At 41.2% G+C, this 18,615-nt stretch overlaps 1 protein-coding gene across 1 annotated transcript in view; it reads right to left on the bottom strand.

The window, feature by feature from the left end:
• Positions 1 to 18,172, bottom strand: part of CSRNP3 (cysteine and serine rich nuclear protein 3) — a 100,719-nt gene extending 82,547 nt beyond the window's left edge. Inside the window, exon 1 of the mRNA XM_057423751.1 lies at positions 18,097 to 18,172. The gene's annotated coding sequence lies outside the window, so the exon portion shown is untranslated. The remainder of the gene's footprint in view (positions 1 to 18,096) is intronic.
• Positions 18,173 to 18,615: the final 443 nt, after the last annotated feature.

Raw genomic sequence — 18,615 nt, 5'->3', positions numbered from 1 at the left:
CTTTAGTCAAAAATTGCTTTCCAAGATTAGGGAACTTTTATTTTGTCTATATCCACATAAATCAGGTTTCTGCTCAGTTGAAAACAACGGCATCAGGTTTACTTTACGACAGTTTAATTAAAACTAAAATCAGTAATGAATCTTCAGTCTTAGCTAAGGTAATGTTTACTGCCACATCAAAGCATTTGTAGTCCAGGATTTCCCCTTGAACGGAGAATGTTAAGCAGCGAGATGCTGACAAATACCTTTGTGTTTACAAATTTCAGTCTTCAGCTATGGCTTTCCAATAAAATTAACTGTGAATTCCTCTAAATAAGAGGATCTGTCCTCTTCACTGGACTATCAATCTTTAGCCACAGCAAGATTATAGCTGTTAGCATACTTTCACTATAAAGTAATAGCTGGTTTAGCGTCTGAAAAAAATTAGCCATTAGTCTTATCACAAACTGCCAGTGGATCCTGTGTATAAAATGCAGATTCTGCCTTAACAAGTAAATTAGGTGTCTTTTTAATCAAATTATACCAGTTTAACATAAAACCTCTTCCTAGATGCCTGGAAAAAAATAAATCCATTCCTGGAAGCATTAAAATCTAAAATAACTATTAGGTTTCAGATTGAGGTCCTTTCCAACCCTAACTATCTATGATTCTGTGATAATACCATTTTGTTCAGTGGAAAGGAACTGTGGGGAAGACCAAGGAAAACTTAACCAGACATTTTGCCCTGGTAAGCAATTGGCTGGAAGACATCTTCAACTTTATTTTCTTTTTTTTTAATCTGTAGAAAGAAATGTGGGAGTTGAGCACTAAGGCTCCACCTCTCAAGCAGCCTGACTGCTGAGAGAAACGCACAGGCATACAGAACTGTAGTGTCAAAACGGGATCAAATAGAAATCTTTTCAGTACAGATGGAAGGTGCAACATTGTTCCAGCCCTGAAGCACTATCAGAATAAGCAATCACAGAGAAATGGGCAGTACAAACAAGTAAATCAGAATGCCCTGCAAAATCTACTATGAAAAAAAAGGAGGTTATTAACAACAAAAAACCCAACACCCCTAAAATAGGCTTAGAATGAAGCAACTCTAATACAGTCAGTGTTTCTAAATAAAACACAAATAGCCTTGCTATAAAAAATTACCACCATTAAATAGGCTGATGTTTCCCCCTCGCAAGTGCTGTGCTCTCCCCAGCAGAGCAGTGTCTGTCCAATCTGTAACCTACACTCGCCAGTTTCTTCAGAATTTTACATAACATCAGTCCTTGTGAAATCTGCCCCAATTTGCACACCAAAAATTAAGGCATTTGCTTGATAAATGAATTTTAAATATATGAAATTCATTTCTGCTAACAGATCAGGGCGTTGAGGACATTCCCCTGTGCAGGGTGAGGTTTGGCTGCCTGGGCACAAGGCCAGTTTACAGAGAGCGCAGCTGGTGGCCTTGGAAGAGCAAGGGAGCAAGCAGCCCCACTGTGAGCTTGCCCACCCTTTGCTAGGATGCTGCGCTAAAATTCAGCCTCTTGCCCTTGGCCCTGCCCAAGCAATGCTAGCACTTGGCTGCAGCCGTTCCTGGATCTGGCCAGGCATCTGCTTGATACAAACCCCAGGAGACTGACCATAGACCTGCCTCCTGTCTCAGCCTGGCGGCCACCCCTCCACCTGACTGTTGTACTGCCCTGTCAGTACCGTTGGGCTGCCCTCAGCTTCTGGCTCTCCTGCCCTTTCCAAGCTGCCTTGGCTGCTCCCCAGTACAGCACCTGAACCCAAATGTCGCTTTCCAGAGACACCACTTGCAAAGTCTTAACAGCGCTTTCCGGCTCCTAGTGGCATTATTGGACTAATTAATCACATATACAAAGAGACAGAGAAAGGGAAAGTGGATCCTTTTTGAATCCACATTTTTACTTAGTCCCTGATGTGACTCAAGAGATGAGTCGGTGTGCTTGTGTCTGTTTGGCTGTTTCAGCGTTAACTTCTCTATACTTAATGCTCCTTTACAATATACAGGGATTTTGTTTGGTTGGTTGGCTTTGGTTTTGGTTTTTTCTTTCTCCAGAGCTATTATACTGCACAAAAGGAAGACTTTATCAGGAAGCAGGTTCCTGATGATTCTTCACTGCCCCTTTCCTGGAGTATGTCTATTGCTACTGAAGTATTTCTTTCAATCAAAGAATTAAGCTTCTTTTGGCAATCCCTTCATGGGAGGATAGTATGCTACAGGATCACCCACCTCCTTCTTGACAAAAGCTTCAGAGGAAAAAATTTAGAAGGTATATACAAATTACATACCTCAGTAATCCACTCTGCCATACCTGGTAATGGTACTGACCGAGAAAATTAAAAGAATATAAGTGAGTTGAAATAAGAAACCGCAAGGCTGCCAGGGTCCTTTGACTAAATCTCTACAGCTATGCCATCAGGGCTGAAGGCAGTTCCTGACTTGGTTTAGTTCACTGCAAACCATTTGTGGATCCCAGTTCAGGTTTCACTTGCAACTCAGAGTTCTTTGTGACATCCAGGGTTACAAGTCAAGATTTTACTTCCCACTCCAGAGCTGCTGATAAGCTAAGGTGGACAAAAAGTTGAGAGGTGCTGCACAGGCCCATGGGAGTCAAGTAAAATAACACTTAAGTGTGTATGACATATATAGCAATGTAGTGTGTATCACATATATCACACAAATATATAGAGTATAAATTATTTATGATGATGATTAAATCATGCTCACTTCCACACTCAGGGATACTGGAAAAAACAAAGAGAACCTGTGTTTATCTTAAGGCTTTAGACAACCCTTATTGTAAAGATGAACTGACACAGCTCAGTAAGTAACAAGAACCTCAAAAAAAATCTCTTGTCTTTCGTAACATACACTGCTAAAACTAGACATGGTATCTGCTTTCATCCACTTCCTTTAGAAGAGCTAATTGGATCCACTCCCCTCCCTTGGTAGGCTCTCTTAGTAGTCCAGTTATCTTTCTCTTTAGGCCTTATGTTTTTTTTACCTTTAAAAAAAAAAAAAAATCAAAAATATTTGCAGCTGTTCTGGTTTATCAGATTACTTTTCTCTCTTTTATTGTATCCCACATCTGGCCCATGCTTGCTTCTTAAGTGCACAAACCAGTTTCCTTTCTAGAACCATGAAGTATTTATTTAAAGACTTAAAGGGGTAGAGCAGTTGACGTCATCTACCTGGACTTGTGGAAAGCATTCAGCGCTGCCCCACACGACATCCTTCTCTCTAAACTGAGAGAGATATCAATCTGATAGATGAACCACTTGGTGGATAAAGAACTGGCTGGATGGCCACATACAAAGAGTTGTGGTCAATGGCTCAATGTCCAGCTGGAGACCAGTAACGAGCGGTGTCCCTCAGGGATCTGTGCTGGGACCAGTCCTGTTCAACATCTTTGTCGGTGACATGGACAGTGGGATTGAGTGCGCCCCCAGCAATTTTGCTGATGACACCAAGCTGTGTGGTTCGGTTGATACCCTGGAGGGAAGGAATGCCATCCAGAGGGACCCTGACACACTTGTGAGGTGGGCTGGTGCCAACCAAGTGCAAGGTCCTACACCTGGGTCGGAGCAATCCCAGGCACAGCTACAGGTTGGGCAGAGAAGAGATTCAGAGCAGCCCTGCAGAGAAGGACTTGGGGGTGTTGGTCAATGAGAAAATGAACATGAGCTGGCTTCAGTGTGTGCTCGCAGCCCAGAAAGCCACCCATATCCTGGGCTGCATCCCATGGACCGTGACCAGCAGGTCAAAGGAGGCGATCCTGCCCCTCTGCTCTGCTCTTGTGAGACCTCACTTGGAGTATTGCGTGCAGTTCTGGTGTCCTCAACATAAAAAGGACATGGAACTGTTGGAGCAAGTCCAGGGAAGGGCCACGAGGATGATCAGGGGACTGGAGCACCTCCTGTATGAAGACAGGCTGAGAAAGTTGGGGCTGTTCAGCCTGGAGAAGAGAAGGCTGCGTGGAGACCTCATAGCAGCCTTCAGTATCTGAAGGGAGCCTATAGGGATGCTGGGGAGGGACTCTTCATTAGGGACTATAGTGATAGGCCAAGGGGTAACGGGTTCAAACTTAAACAGGGGAAGTTTAGATTGGATATAAGGAAGAAGTTCTTTACTGTAAGGGTGGCGAGGCACTGAATGGGTTGCCCAGGGAGGCTGTGAATGCTCCATCCCTGGCAGTGTTCAAGGCCAGGCTGGAGAGAGCCTTGGGTGACATGGTTTAGTGTGAGGTGTCCCTGCCCGTGGCAGGGGGATTGGAACTGGAGGATCTTGAGGTCCTTTCCAACCGTAACGATTCTATGGTTCTGTGAAAGACAGAGGAGTTCAGAGGAGTTAAAATTCTTTAAAGCTAAATTAATACTAAAACCTGCTTGCGACATTGTTAACATTCAATATTAAAGCGAATCCTTAATTTATTAAATTCTGCATCCAGTTTTTCACTAATGGCCTTTATTTCAAATTTCAATTCAAAAACTAGGTACATACAGAGATAGGGATGAGAGCTTATCAGTAACTGTGGTTTCCTATTGTTCACAGGTATATCCACTTCAAGACTAGACCAGCTTTTCCTTCTGCCACTGAGTATATGATATGCTGATTTCTGCCTGCTGTCACGTTTAGGATACCATGTAGCACCTTCTGCACCATTTTATTTTCTTCTGAAACACAAATCTTTACAGGTAGGAGAGAAGGAAAGGTAAACAATGGCCAGGGCAAAGGGTCCTTGTAAATTTACATATCTCAAAGAACTCAGATTACTGGTAATAACACCTCTCTTGATTTCCACTCCCTATCCCATGCAGGCATTCATACAGTGGATGGTTCCCAGCAGGTATCCTCACGTTATGTAACTACGATAGTTGATCACAGAGTCCTTCATTAGAAGCCAGTTATGGCAGATCTCTTCTGTCAAATGCAAGATGGCTCTAATATTCTGCTTAATGAAGACACAGGTGGAGCTTGATATTTAGTGAAAGCTAAAGGCAGGCATTTGAGACTGTTATCCATTTGTGACCTATCTGCACCAAGCAACTTACTGCAGGATCAGGCGTTTGCCTAAAAAGAAAAATGGTGGCTACTGCTCAGCTCAGGAGCAAAAGAGTTATCACGTCGACGATTAATGCCAGAGGAGCTCAGACTTCTTACAGAATAATCACTTTCCTGAAAGACTGTAACTAGGACATCGGAACGATTTTTTCATGCATGGTCTAGAAATAAGGGTGTTATTTACTGTTCTACTAGCAAGGTGCCGGGAAGGTATATCACAGTCTACAGGTTAGATCTACTAGATTTCCTGAATGGAAAGAGACACTGTAACACCTTGTTTCTCAGCATCCTACATGTCTGTGGAAAGATCCTTGAAGGAGTGACCAAGCTTGTAAGGCATCAAAAGACTATGTGCATTTGACTGCCACTTCCAATTTCATGTGGCAACTCAGGATCCAGTGTCATTAAGACATGTGTAAGTATGGTCCCGAAGCACAATAAACACTGACAGAGAAAAAATAAGAAAGTGACAAATTAACTATGTATGACTATGTGCACTCAGGGTGGCTGACTGGAAAATTCCTGTGTGGCCAAAAGAACTGGAACCCACTGACGCTCAACTATGAAATCCAAGCCAAGACTTCCTTAACCTGAAGCTGCTGCCATTGCAAGGAAATTAGTTACGATTTATGACTGCAAACAAATGGAGAACTGATGTTCCTTTCTCACAAACTGTGGACAGATGCCATCACCTACTGGCCTTAGAAATCTCAAGGCATGTAGGATTCCAGTAGTCTGAGGTTTAATTAATGAGAAGCTATTGGATAGGATGTGTGTGATACAACTTCCATGAGTCTTAGAAAAACAGGACTCCACAGTACGAAATAGCAACATATTAAAATGCAGAAGCCAAACAGCAAGCTACATTGGCTTCAATGCCCTACTGACTGCATTTAATGAAGCCTAAAGGGACGACTGTTAGGTTGGAGAAGCAGCTGGATAATTATGGGCGATACACAGTGAAAACACATCACCCTTTAGTTTGAAAATTGAAACTGCTTCAGGAATGAAGAATAGGAATACTTTACCCCAGCATTCATATGTTTTTACTCTTCAATAGAACCTTGAATGTTGTGCCATCTCTGAAGCAGCTGTGCCAGTTCAGAACAGTAACAAACAGAGCCCTTTTTATATGGCACACAAGGATGCTAGAAAGTGTCTATGCTGGTCAGTGGATCTGACACTTGAATACACCTTAGTTTAGTAGGAATTATCTATCAAGAAGCTGTAAAAACTGTTGGAAGAAAGGGAGGGTGAAGGGGTGTGTGTGGGGGGGGGGGGGGAAACTACACTTCCTGCGCAGGCCAAAAGCAGTTAGCTCCTTCCTAAAAGGGAAACAGTACTGTAGTACGTCTGTTACAACAGGTGAGTTTTTCTTTACTCTTTGATAAATAAACCCAAAGAAAACTGAAACAAATTCTCCTTTCCCCTTAAAAATAAAAAAATAAATAAAATATTTGTGGAAAACAAGAAACAAAACCAGAAAAAAAAAAAAAATCACCACCACAACAAAAAACACACCCTACCACAACAAAACCAGAAACCTCTATGAAAACAGGGCCAGGTGGGGACAAATCTCAGGGCAAAATTTAATAACATATTCAAGCCAGACTAATTTTCATCTCTCTGAAATGTAAGTTACATAAATTTCAACTTCCTCAGACTCCCACTCACTTTCCAAGCTCAATTTATATTTCTTCAATCAGCTCAAGAGTATAGTCATCTGCCTTCAGTGAAATCACAAGTAGTATAATAAATGACAGAAAAAGCTAAGCAAAGCACAAAAGTACATGTGGAATTCCATTAACTCATCTATGACTATCTTATAAAGTACTTTCTAGCATGGAAAGTATTTCCAATTTTCCTTATTTACACACCAGTAACTAAGTCATGTAAGTTCTTCCCAAAAATCAGCAATTGACTTCTCACAACTAAGTAACAGTACACAAGCCTAAAACATCAGACGTTAAAAACAAGTTTCTTTTGAACCATAATCTAGACTTCACAACTGAAAGGAAATATTAAGCAAACCTGAATAAGTTTACTATCCCAATTTTTATTAGTTGTAAAAAAAAAAAAAAAAAAATTGGTGTTCAGCCATATCTGCTCCAGTGAGGAGCATAGTGCTGACACAGCACAGTAAGAAAAAAGATGAGGTACTACTCCTTTTGGAAGGAACACAGACGCAGACTGACAGCTAGATCAGGGAGGAATAACACTTTTCACTGCTATGACAGGCACCTTATGAGATTTTTACTTAGTCACCACAGCTCAACACCTGAAAGGTTAATAAGGATTCTTTTTCTTTCTGCTTATTTTGCAGGTTAGGCTAGTTTCTTCTTTCATTTATATTCCTTTCTCCTCTACTAATGCGCCGACTTAATGAAAACTTTAAGCTGATTTTAAGTCGGTCCAGTTCTGACGTAGCTGGCAATTATGCATAACGATGCCTAAAAAAATATGCTGTCATGCGTCTCAAGTTGCCTGGAAACTTTTTTTTTTAATTAATAATTTAAAAATACCGAAGACCATACACGCAAGGTATAAACCCTCTCTCCTCCCCATTAGGACCATTAATAAGGGATTTTATTGATGAAGAAACTACAAAATCAGTCTTTAAGACCTGTATTTCCACTATAGGATCAAAGTTCCTATTCAAATGCAAGCATGGTTTACATGGAATGCTCACAGTAATTGATTCCCACAGATGTTGTTACCAAACTTACATTTAGAGGAAATGCCTGACCCTTGACTGAAGAAATCGTATGTGCATGTGCGTGTATTGAAATATTCTTGCAAGTTTGTTAAATAACAGATACCATAAATATTTTTTCTTTTTTTGACAGTGTTCAGTAGTTCTTTGAGATATATGTATAGCAAGAAGAGTCCAGAAACATAAATGGATGAAGCCAAATATTCTGAGCCTAAGCAGCTACACTGCAGTTAGTTGCAAACATCTAATTCAGATAGGAAAAGTGGAAAAACATGAAGAACAGGGATAATATCAAAATACATTTCCTCTGAATATTGGATGCTGATCCCAAGTTAGCACTGTGGGCATCTCTCAACTTTCAAAGAATAAAATTAAAAATCAACTAAATTTATATTGGATCAATCAGTCTCTGTGTCCTACTATCCCAATTCCTACCACATGCACATCTAGCCCCCTTAATGTGTTTCTCCCCACAACTTTTTACCCATTTGAAAGTCACCCTTCTTCTGTTTCAGATTTTCGATTTTCTGCACATCCATTACCAACCAGTGATTAAAGAGAAAGGAGCAAATGGTGAATGTGGTCTTCAAGTACATTATACAAGCATAAAGCATGTATTTTTTTCATAACCTATTTTCTGGTTAAAAAAAAAAAACACCCAAACCCCCCAAAACAACACTGTTTTACATTTCCACCAATACAAGTACTAAATTTTAAAATACACTTCTGTAAAATTTAATTGCAGAAGTCACTGAAGGAGCTCCTCCTTTACACCATGCATCACTGTTGCTATTGGTAGTACTCATGCTTCTTCCATAGTGCTGCTGATGCTATCCTTCCACACAAATGAACAGCCTAATATCAAGTTAGAGTGTTATTCCCCTTTTCACCCAATATCACCCAAAATAAAAGAAAGACCCCTGTTTAGCACTATCTTCCCCAAATTATTTTATAGCTTGCCAATTATGGTACATTTCTGTAAGATGCAGGGGTGGATTTGAACACCTTCAGGCAGAGGAAAGAACAGTAACCAAGTCTCTCACTTTGCTAGGAAATGCTCTCAACCATTTTAAATAAGCGCCTGTCTATCACTGGTGAAGAGAAAATCTATTACGTTCAACAGTCCACAGAAGAGGGTTCAGTGCTTCATGCACACAGCTGCCTGTATGCTAAAGCAGCTCAGAAATTCAGACATCCTACTGTGCTAGTATGTCCATTTAGCAAAGTGGAAACCCCAGTGAAGTGCAGGATGACCAAATTTCTCTTTCTGTATTTTGCAGAGACATAAGCTCTATTTTCTATGCTAAAAACACAGTACGCATTACTTTAAAAGTTACAGCTGCAGACAACCATCAAAATGATATTCTGAGTTGCAAATGCCTTCTTAATCACCTTCAGTGCAGCAGAAGGTCTGCAAGAAAATGCTTTATAGAATCATAAACTTCAAAGGAACCATACCAACAGAATGGCACAGTTAGCAATAGAAAGCAGTACAGTAGAAAGCAAGCATCTCAAATTCTTTTAAACAAATTTCTCGAGACATGTCAAACAAGGGAAGATAAAGATTTTGTCACTGGGCGGAGATCTCTTTTCAGATAGATCAGCTTCTGATAAGAGGTCCTGGAAGAATCCCAAAGTTGTCACTGAAAGGAAAAATCAGCATTTCGTATAAATCGTTATACCTTAGTTAGGAAAATTTTTTAAGACAGTGACAGAATCTGTTTGATTTTGCATCACTGTGAGTATGCAACAATTCTAGTGAAGTTAACAAGCAACTAAAGATGGACAATGTGCTTTCATTCAGCATTCAAAGACACAGAGAGCCATATGTAACAAGAAGCCACTCAAGCTCTCCTTTATTTAGAAGTTGTTATATGTGTTTAGATTCAGTATGTCTGCATAAGGGAAAAGTGCATGTTGAACAATGGTCTATTTTAATCTCTACAATCTTCCTACCATACATCTTATGGACCTTCTCAGACAAGCTCGATCATAATCTGCCTTAAAATCTGGCCAGGCAGGTCCCAGGATGAAAGATGCAGTGCTTAAATGTCACTGCATGATGTAACTGTAGGGACACCAGGGCGGAAGAAATATGCCTTTGTCTGACAATCAGATAGTTTCTATCTGACAGTTAAGTGGTACGAATAAACAAAGATGGCACCAAAGATGGCCCTCTTGTACAGCTGTAACAATGCAGAAAATACTGAAGGTTGGCCATCAAACAACCACATGAGTATTTCTGCTGCATACTGAATATTTACCAATATAGCGTTCATCATAAATCAAAAAACGTGTATTTGTCATCAAGCTATTAGCACAAGTATTAACACTTTCTTTAGGGTACCAGGGAATAGTGCTACAAAAGGCCTCACTTGTAAATAGATCAGATAGAAAAGAGTAACATGTAAATATTTTTACCATTCACCATGCGCTATGGTTTACAATACAATAGAGAAAGTTCAGTACTTACTGGAAGGTACACAAAAGCCATTTCAAATATTTACATTTATCAAGTGAATTACTATCTTTGCTATTTTGACCTACTAATACATAGTTTTCACTGAACACTTTCACATACAAGACAGAAAATACCCATTTTGTAACAATTTAAACTTCTAGATTAATGCTGTTCACTCTATTGAAAAGATACGTTCCCTAGTCATCTATCACTAACACTAGACTAAGTATTATTAATTCAAATAAGCCTAAAAATAATTTTTTAAAATGTAATGCTGTGATGCAGGTAATACAAGATATTCTAATAAACATGATATTCCATTCCAGTGACATGACATGGCAAGAGAACAACAGTTTGTTACAGAAATCCAGGAATTTTCAGCTGTATTCACTGGGTTTTCCTCAGTTTCAACTGATACTCACAGACTCGATCTTTTACATCCCTTAAGGAAAACAACAGTTTTGCAAGTAATTATGTGAATGTGTTTGTGATACAGATAACATATCACTATGAAAACTGTAATTTTTCCTCATCTTAATAGGAATTTTAGTCACACCTGGGAGCAGCATCATTATCACATAAAATGTTTGATCAGTAATACACCTGATATTGACAAGAAAGCTAGATAAAGATCAACATGGGCTATTTGAAGTCTTTAAATGACGTTTATTAAGCACAAAACATGATGGGGTTTGTTTCTAAATCAGCATTTTTGTCAGACTGCTCCTATAAAATAAGACTGAATTAATCATTAGTTGCTCTTAAATTTAAACCACACTGCATTCTGTAGACAAAAGCAGTTACTTTCTTTAAAATCCCTTTTCATTAGGGAGGTACCACAATCCTGAAAGAACTCATTGACAGGATCAGTTCAGTGTGATCATGCACTGACACCTAGTGAATACTTGCAGTTAAGAAATCCTGTTGCTTATCTTTTCTGCCTATGCAGGACAACTGTTACAAATATATTCATGCTGATAAGATACTTCACATACAGATTGGCTTTCCCTTCTTCTAATTAGGGAGACATTAGGATATGCCGTATTTCTTGCACACAAGCATGAGAACACACTATTTTATGCAGTATCTGACCTGCTTGAAAAACATGTATGTCCCTGTGAGTCGTTACATTGGTTTGTTTTTCATCCATCACAACAGCCTAGTGGCTAGTGCACAGTATGTCAATGAGACCAACCAGACAAACAAGTTCTCAGAGCCAAGATGTATTTTGCAAACCTCCATCTCTGCTCAGGAGTCAGCTGGCTCCACACACAGCACAATTGTTTTGTTTCCATTATGTAGCAGATGGTGGTAGAGATGATCTCAAAAGCCCTTAAACGTGAACGGCACATGCTGAGGAATAGTGGAGACTGCAACCAGAGGATTTATAGCTGAGAACAATCTGGGGTCAGTGATTATGTCATTGCATTGTCACTCCTCCTAATGTGTCTCAACAGAGATGCAGAAGCTGGCTGTTTGACCTATTCAGCCAGCTTCACATAGGATCACCAGCACCACATCCTCTCCATAAATAATAGATCTGATACTGCAATTCACAACTCTTCTTATTCTTTTACTGCATTTAAGGGATCCCTTCTCCTAAACTTTACAAGTTTTTCAAACCAAGCCCAAGCTAGAAACCATCGCTTCTCTTGAATTCTCAGGGAGCACTGGACAAAATATTTAAATGGTGACTACAAAGAAGACAGATACTCCCTTTATACAAGGAGGCACACTGAAAAGATGTCAGATAACTGGCACAAGTTAATCCTGGGGAGATTCTGACTGGACATAAGAGGAAAATTTTTCATAATGAGAGCAATCAGCAACAGGAATAATCTCCTCAGGGAAGTGGTGAATTCCCCAACATTGCATACTTTTAAGATCCAGCTGGACAAGGTGCTGGGTCATCTGGTCTAGGTTATGCCTACCCAAGAAAGGTTGAACCGCATGATCCTTGAGGGCCCTTCTAACCTGATATTCTATGATTCTGCGAAATTATTCAGTGAAACACTGCACTGCCTAGGGTTACAAGCAAAGCCAGAAAAAGCAAATATCAAAATAAACCTTCAACTCTTACAAATAGGCTGAGGTTGTGGGAGGGGGTGTTACACAATACACTGCCAGATGCTATCAGTTGCCATAAATCTTTGCAAACCTGTGTTCAAAATTCCAGTTTTCATATCTCGATTTTCTTGAATTCCCAAACATAAGGATAATCCGGGATCACACGCAGCATTATGGATGATACGCTACTGCAGGCTCCAAGCTGTTTTTCCAACATAAGCACTGAACTGACTTGAAAGTTGTTCCTGAGAAGAGTGATGGAGGTCTAAGTTACATGTACCTCCCCTATTCAATACATCTCTGGGGGAGTGGGGAGAAAAAAAATATAGTAATTTCAGAACTTGTAGCTTCACTTGAAAAAACCCTGATATTCACCCAAGGTATTCATGTCTGGGTATGGGTGTTAAGCTCAATTTCTGTCTCTTTTGTATGAAAGTTACTTTGTCACAGCTATGACATACACAGGTAATAGCACTAGTGAAAAAAAAAAATCTTTCACAAGCAGGTGTCTGGATGAAGTTATTACCTAAATACTAGGTTGCCCTACATCTGCACAGTATTTCTCCAGCATAACTGCATGTCTTTGGACGAGTAGCTTCACTTGCAGAGATCAGTGCACTGTTTTTTTTTCCTTTTCATGATTTCAGAATTATCCTACCTGTGTGTATGGTGATGGTGGCTGTGGGAGAGAGGTCTCAGACCAAACACCATGAAGACCAACAGGGCAGTGGCAGTAGACTTGACTTTCCAAATTGTTTTTTAATACATCTCTAAATTGCCTTTCAGGTGTTACAAACATATCTTTCTTACATGCACTATTGAGAGGGCTTTTACAACATAAATGGTAATTACCTCCTTTGCCTATGCTGTTTGTTTCAATAACTGTATTGTTCCCATTTTCTTTTTTACCAGTTGCACAAAACCCCAAACAAATAAAACCAAAGTGGGTGTGGAGGGAACTTGACAAATCTCAAACGGCTTCTCTTTGGAGCAAGAGCTCAAAAAGAAATGTAACAAAGAAAACTCTAAAAAAAGCAACCCATGCCTTAAGCATAGTTACTCTATGGCGGGTTCCCCTGTTAATTACTTAGTTCCCATGCTACCCATGTGTTCATTTGAGAATGTGAGGGATACAGGGCGCACACACAAAATTATTACCACTGTTAACCATTTTTTGTTTGTGAATCAAGTACAGTATTTTGATATCCTTTAGTTAAAATGCATAAGTCCATCTGAAAAGTATTTTATGAATACATCCTGGAAATGAGTCGAAGCCAAAGAAAATATTAGCAGAAGCCAATGCAAATCCTGAGCAACTTGAACTCTCATTCCTCCTTATATGCATACACAATGCTCACAAATACATATGCATTAAAATTTATATACATGTACAATGGCCTTCTGTTTGTCAAGACTCCACCTGGAAGATGACACATTTTCTATGGTATCACTATAGTAAGCCTTTACAGATTTTCCACCATCTCTTATGCTATGTCAAAAAATAGAAAAAATAACTGCATTCTTGTCAGGATTTCACATTTAAATGTAATCTTATCAGCAAAACAGATTATTAAGGAGTGAGATGGGGGTGTGGGGGGGACAGCAGAGTGCCTGATCAGTTTTCATGGATCAAGATTTCCTCTGTGATAAAAAAAATTATATATATATATATATATACACACCTCCTCAAACCATACACATTATTCTGCTTTGCAGATCAAAAATCCTCGTTACCATGGGAACTGCAAAAAAAGCCAGTCATGACATAGCAAGGCTACAACAGAAACATGTCTGCTGGGAAATTACCAGTAGTCCAGGTTCTTGTATCAAAAATGCTTGGGTATTTGCAACCTGAAAACAAAATGCTTCCTCAAATCTTACTTCCAAACTCTCCCTCCACAAGCATTTTGCAAATTTTCACTAAAAGCTGCACATATATATTTTGTTTATACAAAGGAAGGTAAGCAAATTAGTGGTTAAGACTTGCTACATACAATTCAAGAATACCAACTTGTATGTATGCCTTCTCCAGATATACTTGGTATAAAGTGTACACTCATGATTTATATTGCTTAGTTCATCTACTCACAAGACAATAAACAGATCCTTAAAAACAACAACAAAAAAAAAACCAACAAAAATAATCCTAAAGCACTTGCTGATAGGCACACAAAAGAAGAATATTGCATAAGACTGGCTGTATAAAGCAAGATCTACAATAATGCAATTGTTTAACACAATATTTCAAGGTTAGTTAGCATGCAGTTTGCCCTTTGCATCTGTGTTCTCACCAGGTAACAAAAATTAACGTTTGATTACTAAAATAGAATATCAAGCCTTTTGAGAAGGCTGCTGGCACTTCAAAGCCAAGTGAAAAATCAGTGTCAAACCTAGAGTCATGCAATTCCCACTTGAACACAAACAGTTCCCAGAAGTGTGAGTAAAAAAACCAACAAACTGATCAAAGGATCTGTGTAATAACATGGAATTCATATTACAAACATACCCTTTTCAGCACCCCATTATAAATCTTACAGAGGTGCTAGATTTATTTTCCTGTCAAATGTGTATGATATAAAATGTCTCGAGAACACAAGATGAGAAGTACTACATTGAAATGGAGTGACCTGTAGGCCATGTGCTGATTTGTAACACAACCACAAAGCTGGGAAGATCCCTGGAGAAAAGTTTTGCAGAACAGTATTTGCAAAAACTGCCTTTGCACATCCAAGCAGTCTCAATATATACTCGAAATACATTTTTATTTTAACAGTATAACTGCTTAAGTATCAGATTATGAAAAATTACTTTAAAAAGAAACCTTGGAAACTAAGTACAAGTCCTATCTGCAGTTCACAGTTCCAGATGGTTCTGCAGAACCGTTAATTAGGAAATAAGTTCTTTTTTATCTGTTCTTTAAAACATACTTTTTTATCTGTTCTAACGCTTATCAGACAGCACAATACACAGAATGTAGCACCACTGAAACCAATTAGTTTTGATTAACTCTTCATTTCATCCCCTGCCCCAGGGCACAGATTAGAGCAGCTGCCCACAATTTAGCCATGCCCATTCTCCTTTTTGACCTAGCCTGCATGCCCTGGCACAGAACTGCACAGATCTGGTGAAATGCTTGGACAGATCATCAAATAACTGAGGACATTCATAGTAATGGAAGGCACTTCCAATGGAGCGTATTCACACCTGGGAAATGCAACAGGCTTTTTCATTTTTGCCTGACAAAGTCATAGGCAAACAGGATGATGGACAGGGGGAGGGAGGTGACACCTGCATCTTTATTATGGCTTGTAAAAGTATTTAAATTGGGCTTAAGAAGCCAAGCAGTTTACAACAAAGTGAAACAATCAAGTATGCAAAGCTTCTAATGGTAAAATTTTATACTGAGAATGGGGTGACTTTATTAATTTGACAAATTTTTAGAATTTGCAAAAATACCAGTATCTTTTCCTGAGTGGTGACTGGTGAGGAAAAAGGGCTGTGCAGTAAGAAAGTAACTTGTACAATAAAGTATACTACAAATAGTAAAAACCACAGGAAAATACTTAATCTTCTAGTTCATTTTACTGCATATATCAGTCTTTCACTTAACACTGCATCTATTTGCCAAAACATTATTTCAGTAATATGGATGCTCTGCATTTCTCAATTCATACAAATGTTAGGCAGATGTCTTCGCTGCCAGGGACATCCAACTCCCTTTGTCCTCTGGCTCACTGTTTCTCTAAATTAGTCACCATCAGCCACCTGTAGAAGATTGCCCTATTTATACTTGGCTATTTAGAAAAGGAAACAAACCCCAGTTCAACCCCATTCACCCCCTCTCCTCTTTGAGCAAGTGAATGTATTACATCAGTGTTGTAACATCTGTCTGTGGTTAAAGCAAGCTGCTACTGCTGTACTATCAGTGTGACAAACACCAAACCGGGCTGTATTCCGATCTGCAGTCTCTCTACAAGGCTATTTGTTTCCAAAGTACAACAATTTACAATAGCAGATATGTGTTGTAACAACACAATTACAACCTCCTACAGTAGCTTATTGCTTATTTTTTCCAAGCTGTTGTTGCTACGCAATCACGAAGGCAGAAACTGATATTAAATTGTCATTAGAATGACCTGACAGAATCCAAAGTCTAAGCAGTAAAGCACAAGACCTATAAAAACGATAAATTCACAGTAAGGCAACACTGCATGCTGCAAGCACAAGTAAGGGTCCCCATCAAGTGAAGAAGCCAGCCCACAATGAAATGCTTCATAACCTAGAAATCTGAGACTACCTAACTCAAATTACAAATAGATTTCTCTAGGTTCGACCAAACCTACACAACTGCAGAAAGTTGTGTTTATCTCATGATAAAAGCTGGTCAGATCTAAAGAGCTCCATCAAAGATATATAAGAACACTTTAAAATAAAGGAAGCTTAGTTGCAAAGATAAATAGAAACATTCTCTCTGAGTTCCCTGATTTCCCTTCTCTTTACTGCATTCTCTAAAAGAAATGATAGATGAGATTTTCAGTGAGTCACCCTCAACCAGCGAGGCTAACCTGAATTATGCTTCATGTAATAAGCACAAAAATAACATACTAGAACAAAAAAAAACAAACAAAAAAGAATCCCACAGAAAAGAACAGGCATACAGAAAGGGCAGACCTTTCCTCACAGTCCATTATTAAAAGAGCTATTTAAGAGATTACTTAGCTTGCTTCCCTGTGACAAGACTGAAAAGCACAGTTGTCCTGGAGCCACCCTAGGCTATGCCACTCTGGCACCTTTGCTCTTGTATCTTTATTTACTTTACCACCTCCCAAATATATTCAAATTTACGAAATTCTTAGAGCTTTATGTCCCCCCACATACTGCATAAATGCTTCATTCTCCAACTCGCACACTGGTGAAACAAAGGCAACAACTGTGGATGTGCAATCATTTGCGCCGGACTTCAGGTAACAAACCTTCCCCCAGTAAAACACACCCTCATTCAAAGCACTGCAAAATCAGATGAGTACAATTCACTAATACGAGTGAAAGAATCGGGAAACGGAGCATGCCTTCCTTCCTGAAGCAGCCTGTTTATTCCGTATCTCTAATAGTTTGTATCAGCCACTGCCCAACAGTTTGCCTTTCTTACCTACTCAGGCAACGAAAGAACGGGTGGTATCTGTTGTTGCTCTGGAGTTTGCTGTGCTGAGCAGATTCCGAACAGTTTCTCACGCAGGACTACCACAGTCTTGCAGCAGCACAGGATTTATCCAGAACCACAGCAACCTTGTGAAATGGCTCACATTTATTCTAGTGGACAGCTCTGGCTACACGGGCTACTGCCGGCTGCCCTCGCAGCGCTCCGCCGCCACCCGTGCAGGGAGGCAGGCAGGCAGGCCGGCCTGCCCGGATGCCAGCGGCAAGCCAGCGCTACCGTTACCCAGCCTGGCACGGCACGAGCCACCCGGCGCAGCTGGGAGCGAAGGGGCTGGGGCATCTGCAGCGCCTGAGGACAGCGGAAACCCCGAGCCCTGAGGGGTGAGTCAGGCCACCTCGCCTCAGCCCTGGGAGTGCCCGGTGTCAGGAACGCCAGGAACGGCAAATGGTTTCACCGGCGAGGATCCACTGCATTCAGCTGCTCTCTCAGCGCAACAACAACCGCACACTCGTTTCCTTCCTCACGAAATCGTCGTCGTCCCCCCCCCCCCCAGCTCCTGGGCTAACCACGGGTGCACCCTTGCTCCACAGCCTCCCCTGCGGTCAGGAACACTCAGCGCGCTTACGGGTCCTCACCTGAACAACCGGTGCTCCAGCTAATGCTGCTGCTGCCGCCGCCTGGGCTGCTCAGCCAGCAACGGCAGGTAACGGGCAAGCCTGGCCCCTGGCCTCGCTCCGTCACCGGCGGCGAGCCGCGGGCTGCGCAGCACCGACCACCTCCCTCTGGCCGCCTCAGCACGCGCTGGGCCGGGGCCGCCGCTCGCCCCCCCGGGGCGTGCGCAGAGGTGCCGCCCGGGGCTCGCGCTCCCCCCGGCAGCGGCGGCAGCAGCAGCAGCAGCCCCTGGCCACACGCCTCACTGCCCTCCCCACGCTCCCCGTACCTGCCTCCTGCGCCTGCAAACGCGAGCAGGTCCCGAACCACCCGACGGCCGCCGGGCTCGGAGAGGGCGATCGTCACCCACCCACCAGCCCGGGAGGCGGCCCCCATCCGCCGCGCCTGCGGTCCTGGCGGAGGAGGGGCGGTGCTGACCGAGGCGCACCGCGCGGAGCGGCCGGGAGGCGGCGCTGGCCCGCCGGGCGGAGAGAACTGGGGGC

This window comes from Pezoporus wallicus, unplaced genomic scaffold (genome assembly GCF_028554395.1).
Source record: "Pezoporus wallicus isolate ANWC-B61680 ecotype Strahan unplaced genomic scaffold, APGP_CSIRO_Pwel_v1 contig_1181, whole genome shotgun sequence".
Lineage (NCBI taxonomy): Eukaryota > Metazoa > Chordata > Aves > Psittaciformes > Psittacidae > Pezoporus > Pezoporus wallicus.
This window is presented reverse-complemented; position numbering and strand designations above follow the sequence as displayed.